The following is a 14,977-nucleotide window of genomic DNA, read 5'->3' as shown; positions in this document are numbered from 1 at the left end:
GAGTCGCGAGTTCCTCGAAGGGGTTGAAAGGTCAAAGTCACCGTGGCGCCAATGGCAGAGACGCTGGCCGTCAGACAGAAAAGAAAGGCGACGAGACGCGACAGAGACGACGATGAGAATGCGTGTTTCACAGGCGCAACAAAAGACTTTACGAGCCGACTACTATTTTCGAGGAGCGTGCGCGACCGCGCCAGCGTCGAACAGCGTCGTTTGACGAGAGGACACAGAACACCGGCCGTGTCGCGATTCTTTCCTCCCTATTTCCCAAAATGAAACCATTCCGACACGAGAGAACGCACGCCCCTTTCCCATTCTGCTACTATTCGTGGTACAATCTGTCAGTTTGTGGATCCCTGCAACCTTTGATCTACATATTTCTAGAATGGATTCACATCTGGAGCAAATGCATTATCTTTTGGCATTTAGTAGCACCGATATAAACACGTACATGATTTATCGTACAGAAAGAACATTTCTAACCTTCTATAAATGAAACTCCTTCTCTTTATAAATGTTTTCAACCGTCTGAATTGAAGGATTAGAGCAATTTGCACTTCCAATGAATATTGATGGAGTTTGTATTGGAATTAATACGGTATCGAGAGATGCGCAATTCGATCATTGGATGTCGGATTTTTTCAAAAGAAAACCCAGTAAATAAGACCGTGATCTTGATAACTGAATTGCGATTGAGCTAATACCGTGCCTCTTAACATATTCGATCAATTAACGCCGAAGTTTTTCGTTCGGTTGGTCAAATCTTCTAACATTACATATGTTGATATACAGGCTGTATCATAATCTCCTCAGCAGTAGACAGGAGGTACAGAAACAATGAAAAAGATTCATAGGAACCTGTGTCCTTGTTTCAAAGTTATAACCATTTTTGTGTTTCAATAATCCGGAACTGGTTACCTTCCGTAAAAGGTGCTCGAAATGGCCACCCACGATTTGTATTATTCGACATACGCTTAAAATTTTTGAAAAATTGCGAGATTCTTTGACACGACGACTACTGGATTGCATGCACAGACCAATGCCATTTCGCGCACCTTCTATGAAGAGTAAGCAGTTGCAGATTATTGAAACACAAAAGTGGCTACAACTTTGAAACAAGGATACATGTTCTTATGAACTTTTTCGTTACTTCTGTGCCTCTTGTTCGGTTTTGACGTGGGTCCCCCATGTTATGATACACCCTGTATAGTGTTATTAGATGTATTTAGTTTTGCTGTCAGTGTGCATAACATTGAAAGATCGTCTTGTAATTGATGAAGATAGATTGGCATATCATAAGGCAGCATGTGTTTCAAGTTTACAAAAATAGAAGTTACTTTATCATCAGTTAACTTTGAGGTTAGGTTCATTAGGTAGCTCTCCATGTTAGCGTCTCAATTGGTCCTGATTATCCAGAAACCACAATTTCTTCGATGAATTTTGCACGCTGAAGGGATTTAACTGTCGTTCGAATGTCTACACTATGTCAAAGGCACCATATCGCGTCGATTCTATCGGTACTCTTGTTCCGTCAAGATCAGAGGCGAGTCCCAACGATCCATACACACCAGCGATCCATAATTCGCGTCAGGCGCACGTGCCGTTGCAATTGGCTGGCCTGCGTTACCCTCAGGATCTCAATTCTGTCACGAGCATAGCAACGAGATATCGTAAATTCCAGCTTGTCACCGACAACGAATAAACCACCTCTGTATCCGTAATCCCTTCCTTATTCCCTCGTTTCTCATTTCCGTCAGTGTACGCGATTTCTCCAGTCGTTTTTTTCCTGCCCTGTATCAACGTTGACGTTTCGTTTAATTGGACAATGTAGAATGCATGTTATTGGTACGTGTCGATGGAGCGTAGAACTAGTCTTATTGAAAACCTTTTTTAGAGAATTTGTTGGATTTGCAAATTTAGAAGCGAAGGAATTTTAATGAAATAACTTCTTTCTGTTAACACGCGGAATATGAGATTCTAGTTGGTAAGAATAATTTATAGCGCGTCGTGACTCGAATTAGGTTTAGATAAGATTTAAATGAAATTCTTCTTACTGGAGGTACGTAACAGAATTTGCTGAATTTATCGATTTAAGAATGAATAAAATTTTATCAAATTTCTCAGATCATAACGCGAGGAATGTGAGTTTACGATTATTAACGGTAAAGTGGTGATTTATGGTTTTATGATTTCCTTGATAGAGGTGTTCGGTAACTGCGTGCGTAGGATAAAATTAGGAGGAAAAATATGAAGGCGATAGACATCGAGACGTGTGGTTTTATTAGGCATTCGAAATAGGTCGTTCACTTCCGAACGATCGACATCGCGGGAATATTTTATAGGGTTTTGTGACGAGGAACCATAACAAGACATTGACTTCCAATCGTACTGTCAATCAATAAAATCTTGTACGACAGGGAATGATTTTAAGCTGTCATAAAATCTATTAATAATAATCGAATTTTAGCAGGTAAAAATTGATCATAGCTTTTGTAGCTATACACTGATTTTCAGATGGTCGTATCTTTTATATCAGATTAATCGCTACAATTTCATCGATTTTAACTCGTGTTAGACTTCCTATGAGATCGATGAATTACACAGGCGACAAGTGGAACTTAATATTGGCGTCGATCATAAAGAGGGATGGCTATTGACCAAAAATCGTTTCTTATGCGAGAGCAATGAGAAGAAAAAAGATATAAAAAGACCCCTTTTAATGGGGTCATAACGGGTTCATTGTATTTAAAGTGGCGAAGGTTATCGCATCTTATTAATAGCAACCCATAAGAGATTAAGCGAAACTCGTTGTCGGAACGTGAAAATAGTGACTTCTTTTCGCAAACGTTAGAATGGATCAATCGATAACGAATAAATATTCTCGGTATCTGTCAATAAATTACATACGACTTGCTATTTCTCGACTTATTACTATTTTGCAAATATTAGAAGATAAAATGTTCAATGGGAACAAAGATAAAATACTTTTAGAGGCATCGAAGTTAAACAAGGATTTCTCTGACTTCATTCGTGAAAGATAAAAAATCAATCTAAATATCTCGTATATTTCGAAAGACGCTTTGGAATTCTGTATAGATGGCGGAGTTTCAAATTCGCGGTTTCAACCATTTAAATAGTCCTCTAGCCACGGAATCGAAGCGTTCGTCACAGTGATCGATTTCTATCGGTCAATTTTTAAACGCCTCTCAAATATTTAATCGTGCAGCATACGTAACGCGTATCGACGACCACGATGGAAGTCCGACAGTTGCGCCGATTTTATCCACGGCCTTGCACGAAATACGAGAGCCATTCTCGCGTTGAAACACTATCTCGTAACTAGATTTCTAGTGACAGAACGGTCTCATTAATTGTGAAACGTGGAAACACTCAGAATGGACGAAGATATTCGTACGAAGATGAGAGATCAAATCTTCTCTGTTCTCTTGAATAATTTGTATCAGAGTTATTCGATCTAATTACGAATCAAATTGATCAATCTCACTTTGCAAATATTTTTTATTTGTTGGTTGACTTCCTGTAAGATTATGTAACTTGAGAGTCGTGCGAGTATATGACATCATATGAGTATATGTGTGAATTTTTTCAAATTTTATTTCGTGACTGTACTATCGTTGGTATCAAATGATTTTTTTTTTTAATTTTCAGTTCCTATTTTCCAGATTACATTAACAAATTGCAATAAATTGTAACATTTTTTATAAGTATCAGACTTCTACAAAGTTTACATTTGTTTCTATCAATGTATACTGATATATACTAATAATATACTATTTTATGTTATCCGCCTAATAAGATTATCTTTTATATTTCGCATTATTTTCTTTCCAGGAAACAAAATGGCTAACTTCAAAGAAAACGATCAGTTTAGCTTCTACATAGCTCATCGTTATCCTCTGCAAACGCAATAGACACTGCGTTTGACATTACCAGAATGATAATCACGATGAAACACAGCTTTGATGTAGATAGGGTGACAAATAGCGTAACCTTAATTCACGTACATATATTTCAAAGCGTGAAACACAACCTAAATTCATTCGTAGGTAAATTCGTTTCGTTTTCGAGCATCAAGTTCGTTATTAAGTATACAAAGTTGATAAATGCGTTTTTCCCACTGGCAAAATTAGCTAGACGATGACAAATTACTTTCTTCCTCAGTGAGGGTACACTGAACGGGATATACTATCGCGATAGCAACACTCTCTGGGTAGAAGTATACTCGATACTCGTACGTGAAAAGATACGTGTGTTCGAAAGCAGTTCACTTGAAGCACGGCCATTTGGAACTTGTTCGTGGCGTAAAAGGAAAGCACTTCCGGGGAAGGAGTCAATCCGGAAGCGCGCTAAAAGCCTGCTTGGAAATTGAAGTACAGCATTCCTTTAAAATCTTCTCTGTGATTACGCTATTCCCGCGCGTTCAATAGCGACGCTACTCGTCGAATAAATTTGAGAAACTCAAAATTATTATTCCCTCGTATCCCGTCTGCCTGTTTCCGATAAACAGCTGCGTTAAAATTAAATCAAAGAAATTCGAATTAATTTTTAATTACGTGTAAAGTCATACTTCTGTGACTAGATAGACATTTGTTCCATCTATCACGCGCAAAAAAATGTACGTTAAATAAATAAAATTTGCGATTCTAGAATAAATGTCGTGGTATATTAAAAAATGTTGAACTATTTCAAGAAAAACTCTACATCTTTATTTATATATATCCGCGACCTGGAGACTGCTATTACGCAAAAATATTCGGAATAAAAAAATGTACACATTATGGTTCTCCTGAGTATATATTATGTTTTGGGTTGCAAGGTCTAGGAACAAAGAAACTAACAAACATATTTCTATTTATGTTCTCTGTAGTGTCTAGCCAAAGCTATAAGCGTAACATTTATGGTAATGTCCTTTTGCTATAAATATATACGTGCTTCTTATCATTCCATCGTCTAGTAACACTAAGAGAGTAAGTATCAGAATCAGCATAAACTTATACCTTTAATTGTTTCAATATACTTTTCTATTACAAATTCATCCACTCGTTTTTCAATCAGTCAACCTCAACCTGAACAAAAAATGATAGAGCAATAATAATAATAATAATGATAATCTATCCAACACCGTGGTTTTCAAATATATTAATGATTACACTATGTACTGCAGGATGCATCATTCACGCGGTTTCTTTCCTAAATTCGTACGAATCACTTCCGCAGCCTTGCCACCCTCGTATTTACGGTATCGAAACGACATAGGGGAGTGAGACTTGTTCGAGGGGGGTGGCTCGATTGATCCCGTAGGATGAACAAAGTGGAAGTCGTCGCTTAAAGGTACCCTTCAAGAAAATCCCCATGGAAGAAGCAACCGTACGCGAGAAAGGGAGCGATGGAGACAATTTTCGCGCGATTCATTCCTTCCCTTGACGAATCCACGGCTTCTCCAGCCCCTCTTGCCGCTAGTAAGAGAAAGAACGCCAGCAGAGGCTCTCTTTATTCCTCCAGCAACAACGGTGAAATCTCGAGCGCCCCCTCGACGCGCCCTGACCACTCGATAATGAGCAATTCGCTCTCCATTTCCCAGCCTTTTGTGCCGCCCTTGGTTGACGCGTGCCGCGTGTCCACACCCCTCCTGTGACGCTCTGACGCTCCTCCTGGAACCGCCGTATGTTCGTTAGCCCGCTTCGTTTCGTTTCATTTGGGGCGGCGCTGCCTGAATTTCGGCGGATCAGCGGGAATCCCCGGTGGATGCATAGTGGCAGAGGTTATTTTCTGGCAGATTTTTGGTAGAAACGAGACTTCAGGATTAAAGAGAATTAGGTTTCTTTGTCTGTCTTCCGTTTTATTCAGAAGGTAGGAAGGAAGCGAAGGATTTGTAGAATTTTCTCTGAAATGAGGCTTTCTCAATTTTGGCAAATTGTTGGGAATCCCCGGTGGGCTCATAACGTTAAAGGTTATGTCCTGCCAGATATTTGATAGGGGCAAGAGTTTCTGGGAGTTAGGGTCACTTACATCCTTTTTCTCCTGTACATTTGTTTACGGTTGAAGCGAAGGATCTGTAGAAACCGTTCGTACAAAGCTTTTAGTAGAACTGGATATTACGCGTGTTCTGGTTTTGGAGATTACACAGAGTTAGGCATTTTTTATATTTTTTGGAAAAAGGTGTAGGGTTTCGTTACAGATGATACTATCTAAACCTCGATAAATCAACGAGAATCCCATTAGATGGATAGCGTTAAAGTTCTATCCTGGTAAGATAAAAGCTTCTAGGGAGTAATGATACTTTTTCTTAGTGACGGCAGCCACGCAAATATTTTCTTCCTCTCTGGACTATAACGAAAGAAGTTTATAAAATGATGGTAAATATCCAAGCCTTAAAACGTAAAGCAAAATAAACTGTATGATCGAGTGACATATAGGCATCCAAGAAACTTATTTGAATATTCTGTTTCTCGTGACACATTCTACTTTCCCTCGATACACATTTCATAAATCTACTAAACAATTCAAGAGAAAACAACGTGTTCAACTATTAAGGCCCGTTTCCAAGTAAATCCCCGATAAAAATCAATGAAAGACTCATCACTGACAGACATAAAATAAGTTCTGAAAAGAACGTCGTTTCTCTACATTCTGTTTAATCTATGTACATCAATCTAACTTTCAATGATCACAAATCTTCTTTCAACACGAATTTTACATTCGAGCAACGACAATTAAATAGTCTTTATTTCATTTGTTCCTCCGGTTTCTATTAGCTGTCAATCATAGTCGATGTTACACACTTCAAAATTGATCGAGGACAGTCGACGAGACACTCGAGGACGAAGCCACTGCGACTCGCCCTTTAAATAATCGACAAACCTGTCCCTTCAATAATCAATGCCGCCCCCACGGTGGTTACGTTCACAGAAAATGTTCAACGAGACCGAATTAACCCTGATGTGCTAAAAGTGTCAGCGTGAAATCGTAATGGCTTGCTTTCAATTGGCGAACTTGAACTAAGGATACTCGACGAGTTGCATCGTGAATTACTAAAATATCACAAGTATATCACGGTTCTTACACATAATAAAGTAACGTTAATCGATCGACGGTTATTAGTTGAATTGACTGTAATAAAATTGTTGTACATGTTGTGCAGTAATGATTGCAATTTCTAATATTTATTTTAATTCGAACATTCAATTTATATAAATTCCAATATAATCATAGTTGAAGAGTCGAAGTGATAAATTACGTAATCGTCAGAAGTAGAAATTTTCTACACGAACGAAAAACGTATACAATTAATTGTGACGCGTGATTAACGTGTCAATAGATTGAAATTGATAATGACTAAAAATATTGAAAATAAGGTGTTTATTATAACGGTGTTTAAACGATCGCCATTTCGATTCTACTTTTTCATTTGTATTCATAAAAATTTGTACTTACATAAATACCTGTCCAAGTGTAATTAGAAATGACAGAAAAGTTGAAAGTTATGCAGCGTACGATTGAACTGGTTTCAAGATAATTCGCTTCTGGTAAAAATCGAGTTTCCCGTTCGTTTCTTTTGCACGTGCATATATCCATATCGACGAGATTTTTAACGAGAAAATTCGTTTGCTGCGAGGCTGAAAAGGCCTGTGCGCGCAATTATCGAGAGCAGTTCGAATCCTTTTCATCACGAACACCCGTGTTAACCAATTACCTCGACCTTGACCCAGGCTTAGGGTAGTGGCACTCGAATTGGACGCGGAGTGGCGTTCTTCAATTTTTCACGCTACTCCTCGCGAATTTTGTTCGCCACCTAACCTGAAATCCGTTTCGCGCTTAAACCTCGGAATGTAAGTCGCTGATTTTTTTTATAAGAGTTCTCATCCTCGTGGTTTTCAGATTTATTTGAGGTATTTATACATCTTTCCAGCCGAGCAACGATAATTATGTAGAACTTAAATGGCGAAAGAGTTTTAAGCAGAAATCATTTGTTTGATGGAAAATAATATAAATTTCATCAGGAAGATTGTCTGCATCTATCTATGTGAATAATCGTTATGTATCTGTACCTTGTACAATCTTTTCGCATTTAAATTGCCAATAAAATTTCCCAGCCTAATTGCAACATAGATTTAAAATGAGAAATGCAGGGAAACGAATAGTTTCCATCTGACTGCATGAAAACAGTTTTAACATTTCCATGTTATCAAAATCGTCCTTTTATTTCATTTTAGGGCCAAACGTGTATTTTCCTATCCTCCTTGTGGCTTAAAAAATATTACATACCATGTAATAATATCTGTTTCTATAAAATGACAACCACACATTTAGACTTTAGGGTCTAGGTTCCCTCTCTTCTTTTTGCTATTTTATAATTCGAGTAAACAAAACCTAAAGTTACACAGAAGATAAAATATCAAATATTAAATAAAGAAGTCAACAGAAACGTACTCAAGTCCCTACCCTGTCATAGTTTGACAAAAATCTCTGTAACGCTAATAGAAATAATGATACACCAGACTACAGAATACGAAATTCGAGTTTCGTATCACGTAGCAGTGTTGACTCGCCGTGAGCGGAGGAGAGGCCAATTAATACGCGTGAGTAACCCGTTTTACAGGGACTTAACACCTGTTCCGAATTACAGTGGCGCGTAAGGAAGAGGATTCGTGACAGGAAGGGAATGAAGGGTCCCATCAGGCACGTGCCAAGGAGAAAAAAGTACTCGAAAGGTAACGGTGCGTAAAGCTGGATCCCCTGGCACTCGTGATCACGGATTACATTAGATCGTCGATCATAATAATGATAGCTGTAGAGACTCTTGAGGAACCCCCGAAAAAAAAACTTTATTCTGCGTCATTTCTCCTCAGACATTTTATATAAGCACCTATTATATCTGCAAGAACTTATAAAAGTATAATAAAATAATTTCCTTAGCAGTATAACTTGAAAAAGTATGATAAAAGAACTTTCTTTTAGTGTCTTTTTCTTCTCTTTTTTTTCAGATAATTTAAACGATAGCTAGCTGTAATTAATTTGCCTGTACTAACATTTTTTTAAGAGGCAAAATCGTGATACAAAAATATGTTATACATAACAGATTATATGTCGATCGATTCTGAAGTCTGAAAATCGAGATTTATTGTGAAAATATTTGAATAAAATGCAGAAGTAAACAACAATTGATATCAAGCTATAACAATAAATTATATAAACAATAAATAACAAGTTCTGTGCAATGTTTGCCTGAAAATCGAGAATCGATTTTCAACGTCCTGAGCTACCGATCTTTCTCCGTCAATCTTCGATATTTTAAATAATTATTCTGTGATCTTGTCTATCTCTGATGTTGCTCTCTGTCCGTCCGTTTGGAAAATGAGTGTCTCTCAAAATGGTTGTCCGTAAAACAAAAGAAGGTCGCTCTGTCCGTGAAACAAAGAAAGTCGTGCTATCCGTAAAACAAAAAGAGTTCCTATCCCACGTGAACTCTAGGGAGTTTACACATATATATACGTATCGATAAAATTCAACGTTAATTTGGTAAAAATCCCTTCATATTGTTAACGATTGCAAGGATTGATTACAAAGTCTGAAGCCCATCGTTCTGACTGGTTTGTGGTCGTTCCAAGTGCTGTATTTAAAGACGAAACGAAGGGGAAACGAAAGAATCGATATAGTTGATGTGAACGTAGTTATCCATAAGTTCAGCTTTAGTTTCGTTTATGTTCATAGATATGTAGAACCAAGTCCAATTCCTGGACCATTTGGCTGAAATAAATAGATACGTAAACATCATCGTATCATGTACAAAGACTAAAGTCGGCTTAACTACAGTTGATTAGTGCACAAACTATTAATTCTATAAGTATAGAAATTTTTAGTTAATAAATGCCTCGTTAACTATAATCTTGAGTCTAACAACCGAACCTTGGCAAACGGAGCGACGCGAGGCGTGAACGCGTTTGACAATCGGTCGTCGCTCGAACAATCCAAAAACCAATCGACAATGTACGGTGACTAAAAACCAACTGGATGCTTATGTACATGTTTGTATGCGGCTGCGTACGTGTGATTCAACGCGCCGGGGAAGGGTGCGCCATGTTGTCTGGCCGCCCCGCATTGCGCCAGTGAACTCGGCAAAATCCGGACACAACCCGGCCGCCCGTATCTTTCACTCGCTGAAATACCCTTTCACAGATCTATTATCTCTTCTATGCTTCATGCAAGAAATATAGCAAGCTGTTCTAGGCGCGTTCGAGTGGCATAGAAAACGATACCGTGTGAGCCATGCGATAAATGCATAGCCATTCTTCATGGGATGAATCTACACACTGAAAATAAGCAGGAAACGTCCAACGAACATACGTCCTGCGTACCTTAATTTTCCTGTTACGGATGCGTAAAGAAAAAGCCTTTGAAGTTTCCGCCTCGTTTCCTTTTTGCAGTAAGAACATCCCTTAACAGGGAGGGATAGGATCGTTGCATGGCTATCATGATCCAGATCTATTGGGTCTTTCTTTTTGGGTCATTCAAGATACATTGTGTGTTCAACGTAAGTGAACAGTGTACACGATTTATGAGAAGGGATACAAAATAGACATTAAGCTATTCGAAGAATACCTGGTACTTTCGAGCGAGTACGAAACTCGATGTTCAGACACGAGGCGGACACTTGGAACATTTCCTTCAATCATTCGTAATTCGAAAACTAATTTATGTAGGATATATGTTTGTCAAATATATTTTACTTATTCAGATATCATGAAAAACTAAAATTCCCTGTTACAAGTAACTTTACGTTATATATTTTAACCTCTGCACCGTGAATATTGTTATTTTATCGAATATATGTGGTTCTATCCTGCTGACTATTTTGCTGGCCATTGTAGAACGATGAATGCAGCAAAAATTTATCATATCCTCGTGGTAACAGGGAAAAACGAAAAATTCCCTATTACGAGCGATTTTATATTACATCATCCATCAACGTCGCAATGTACCTCGTTCCTTCGCTGCAATTACGATTCTTCCGTTGCGGATGCAGCCTCCTCCAGGACTCGTCCTCGTTTCCGCACTATCAACCTACTTCCTCGAGCGATGCAGGTTGAACGCGACCGATCGTTGCCGGATTTTAGGGCATCTTCTCTTGAAAAACGGCGTCGAAAACAATTTTACCGGATCAGTCGTTGTGCGATTGTTGCGGCTGCAGCGGTTCCAGCCAGACTGAAAGTGTTTCCGTGGCACCAGTTACGGTTACGCCAATGGAATTCTCTTTTTGTTCTCGTTGTAACAGTCGATAGCGAGGATAATTGATCGAGGACAAATTTACACCCTTATACGTGTATTTATTGTGCCTTATTTCTCTCTTATCTTGGCTCCTTACTCTTCCTCTTTTCGAAACATTAAATCAACGAATTTCGCAGTTTCATCGGTTTACTATCGTCGTCGAATTAACTTATCGTCTTCTTATTTAATTTGCGATCGCGTGTAACACAATGGATTAGAGAATCTATAAACGAACGACGAGTGAATACTTGTGAATAAATATTTGCGAACAAAATTAGCAACTTGTGGCGAAGAAGCTTGCAAAATATATAAAAAGCCTGGCCGTCGGAGAATACTTTCAGAGAATTATAGAAGTAATATAATAAAGAGAAAATAATAAATCTTATGTAAGCACGATGAATCTTGGCTCTAAAAAGGACCCAGACAAAATATATACATAGGATACAAGTTATACATGTGGTGTGTATTATTGATGTTCTGCTGATTTAAATAGAAACGATTATTCTACCGACCTTGCAAAATAATATTTCTCCTCTAACACCCGCTTTAAAAGCTTTTATTTATAGAAGTACTCGTACACCCTGATTTAAGGACTAACATGGCCAAATTATGGCAGCCGAAAATTTTATTTACCTTTCAGCAAGACATAAGAGTCTTCCTCGTAATTAGAGTTCTAACGAGGCAGAAATATTAGTTCCTGTTATATTTAGCGGTAAACGGATGGGGAGAAGTTGTCATATGGGGAATGTATGGGGCACCAGGTGTTGCTACGCGATCTCCTTTTGCAACACCTGCCTCGCGGGAGGTATTACTTACGGAATTCACATAAATTAGACGTTTCCGCTAACCAACAAACAAACAAACCTAACCTTGTCGCAAATATTTCGTGTCTCAATAATAATTTCCTAATTATTCCACGATCGTTTCGTATTTTTCTCGCACCGAAGGAATAATTTTCTAAAGAAGAAAATAAAACTCGAAATTGCCCGAAGCAACGCAGTAGGTTGGCATATTTTCCAAACCCAACCTGGAACTTTCCTTTCCACGTAAAGAAAAACACGAAAACAAATTAGATTCGGATATTCGAACGAATGTCCCCGACATCTGTCAACAATTTACTCGAAACAAGATAAATTCGGCTATTTTAAGGAACCCCACGGTGCAACTTCCAGACACCCCATAAGAATCCCGAGAAAAACAGTTTAAAGTATGTAGACCGAAAACGCCGACAAGGACGAGGATCGAGTTCAATTTATCAAACGCATATATAGCAAGCCCTCAAGCCTAAAAGCAACAATCGGCGAAAAGAGAGTTTCGACTAAGCGAAGAGAAACTGGGAGCCAAAAATAATGTTCCCTCGAATTTATTCGATGCCATCGTCTCTTTTTTCTTCTTCTATCTCTTTCTGTTGAAAGTTTTCTCTTCTTTCGTGATGGCAAATGGCCGCGAGTGCCGCGGGGAAAGGAAGAAGGAAAGAACAGAGGAACAAGGCGAACGACAACCAACGACTACGACGAAAGTCAAGAACGTGGAGTGCCTACGAATGTGGAGAAGGCAAATTGAAGTAGGTCATAGCTTCTAGATTCTCTTTGCAGGCCGGAATAATCCTCACCTTCCCTCTTTCCTCGAATCGTACGGCCAACACGGTAATCCCCCGGGAGCACACGGTAGAAACGGGGCTTGAATTCATTATTTCCCGTTTCCACGGCCCCCGTAATTGCATTCGCTTTCGTTCGACCGTAATTTGCCTAGCGGCCATCTTCCTTCGTACCGGCCTCTTCCCCCTTTCACCACGCATCACCAGAGAGTCTGTGTGCTTTCGTTTCTTTTAGATTTGTGGATGATTCCAGCAAATGTTAGATGCAAATTGTTATGTTAAAGAAGCGACGAGATTGGCGGTATTCTTTAGATCTTCTTCTTCGAATCTATACCATCAGCGAGTTCTTGAAATATTAAAAGAGGATAACGTTTTCTACTTATATAGAATTTAAAGAAATAATAAAATGGCAACCGTAAGGGACAAGCCAAAGTAACAAAGCAATGAGAGTTGAATAATTATAATTACTCACTAAGGACACTTCAAAATTCCTAGCAAAATTCTTCAAAATAGTCCTTAATAATGAAAGGAAAGCTTAAATAATTCTAAAACATCCAATCGTCTAGACTGCATGCGAACCTAACCTACAATCTTTGTAAATGAGACCAGAGTAACTATAACTCATCATTGAATACACTTCGAAGTACTAGTCAAATATTTTCAAACGAAATCATTCTTAATAATTAAAAACAAACTGGAATAATACTGTGACATTTATTCACCTATGTTACATGCAAACCTAACCTTCAAACGTTATAATTCCATGAGAGAAACCTCATCTAATAAATGTATGATAATTCGAATAACAACCGCGACGATCTGGCGTCCCTTCGGGAAGATTTTCCCAGTAGTCGGCAGATCCCATCCACAATACACGACAATCATCTGTTCTCGTTGAAACAAGCTACTTCGACCTTGACAGTAAGAAGAAGAACTCGATGGAAAATTGTGGTTGACGAGGATGCTCCCATTTTCTCGGTGGATCCTGTCGATTCATCTTATATTTTGTTTTCTTCCAGGATGCGAAAATCTCGAAAAACCTTCGCGTCTATTACCACGATATGGATCGTCCTTGATGAGTCGAGGTCGCTGGTGAAACGAGATCGTCGATCCCCCAGGGTGATTGTTGTGTGTTTGACATCAATCATAGCCATTTCTCTGAAGGGTTCCGCCTTAAAAAACTTCCAACGAGTTCCAACGATTTCCAACGATTCCTTTAGTCGGCCATAATAAGGGAAAACGATACGAATGTCAAGGCTACCGATATTATCGCAGCTTTGTCGACTTTGATTAAGGTTCTTGTATTACAGATACTTGACGAGGCAAGGTAAATACTCATAAACTGAACGTTTGTCATTTGAAAGTATTATCTTTTGAATGTCGCATCTAATAATTTCTGTCGTTTGCAAGTACATGTCATTTTCTGAATATTGTATCTAGTGATTTCTGTCGTTCGTGATCTAGGGAATTTTTAATTTTTAAGATGTACGCGTTACGTCGATCTAATTATTTAAAGGGGTACACTACCCGGAGTGTTTAACAAATCGAATTTTTTAAAAATTCTCTCATTGTTGTCTTAGGCGCATAAAATATTATATCGAAGTGGATTATTAATATTCAATTTTTCGAGATAGCTACAGGTATGGATATTCAAACTGTTTGTATTTTATCGTTTAAAATTGGTACGTTTAATTTTTGCACGTCTTGGAGAAATAACATAGTAAAAGCAGCGGACAGTGCTGAAGCAAAGATGGTTACTTAAAATGAAGACATTTCTGGTGCAAAAAAGAATGCAATTCCAAGAATAGGTATTTTAGTAGCAGTGAATGTGTTAAGACGAGCATGTCACGTTGGTAAGTGTCGATCGTTGGGAGTAGAAAAATTCTTGTTTTCGCGCGATTGTACCGAGACAACGTTCCAGAAATTCGTCTCACGAAGATACTTCGAACGAGACGAACCGTCCTTGATGCGACGCCACGAAGACATTCGCACGTTCGAAGGCAGCGGTCGTCGTGTTTCACCTCGGCGGACGTTGTTGGATGAAAATCGGTGGAAATATATATACATCGAAATAACGTTCGACGAGACTATTTTAAG

At 38.5% G+C, this 14,977-nt stretch overlaps 1 protein-coding gene and 1 long non-coding RNA gene across 6 annotated transcripts in view; one reads left to right on the top strand and one right to left on the bottom strand.

Moving 5' to 3' along the window:
* The window catches only part of LOC139993647 (uncharacterized), a 37,722-nt gene extending 28,780 nt beyond the window's left edge, over window positions 1–8,942 (top strand). For both annotated transcript variants that reach the window (XR_011801424.1, XR_011801425.1), the window contains exon 2: window positions 8,645–8,942. This is a non-coding gene — a long non-coding RNA (uncharacterized lncRNA). The remainder of the gene's footprint in view (window positions 1–8,644) is intronic.
* Window positions 1–14,977, bottom strand: part of LOC139993632 (protein kinase C-binding protein NELL1) — an 87,851-nt gene that overhangs the window by 37,334 nt on the left and 35,540 nt on the right. The gene's annotated exons all lie outside the window — the stretch shown is intronic.

Source organism: Bombus fervidus, chromosome 13, assembly GCF_041682495.2.
Source record: "Bombus fervidus isolate BK054 chromosome 13, iyBomFerv1, whole genome shotgun sequence".
Classification (NCBI taxonomy): Eukaryota; Metazoa; Arthropoda; class Insecta; order Hymenoptera; family Apidae; genus Bombus; species Bombus fervidus.
This window is presented reverse-complemented; position numbering and strand designations above follow the sequence as displayed.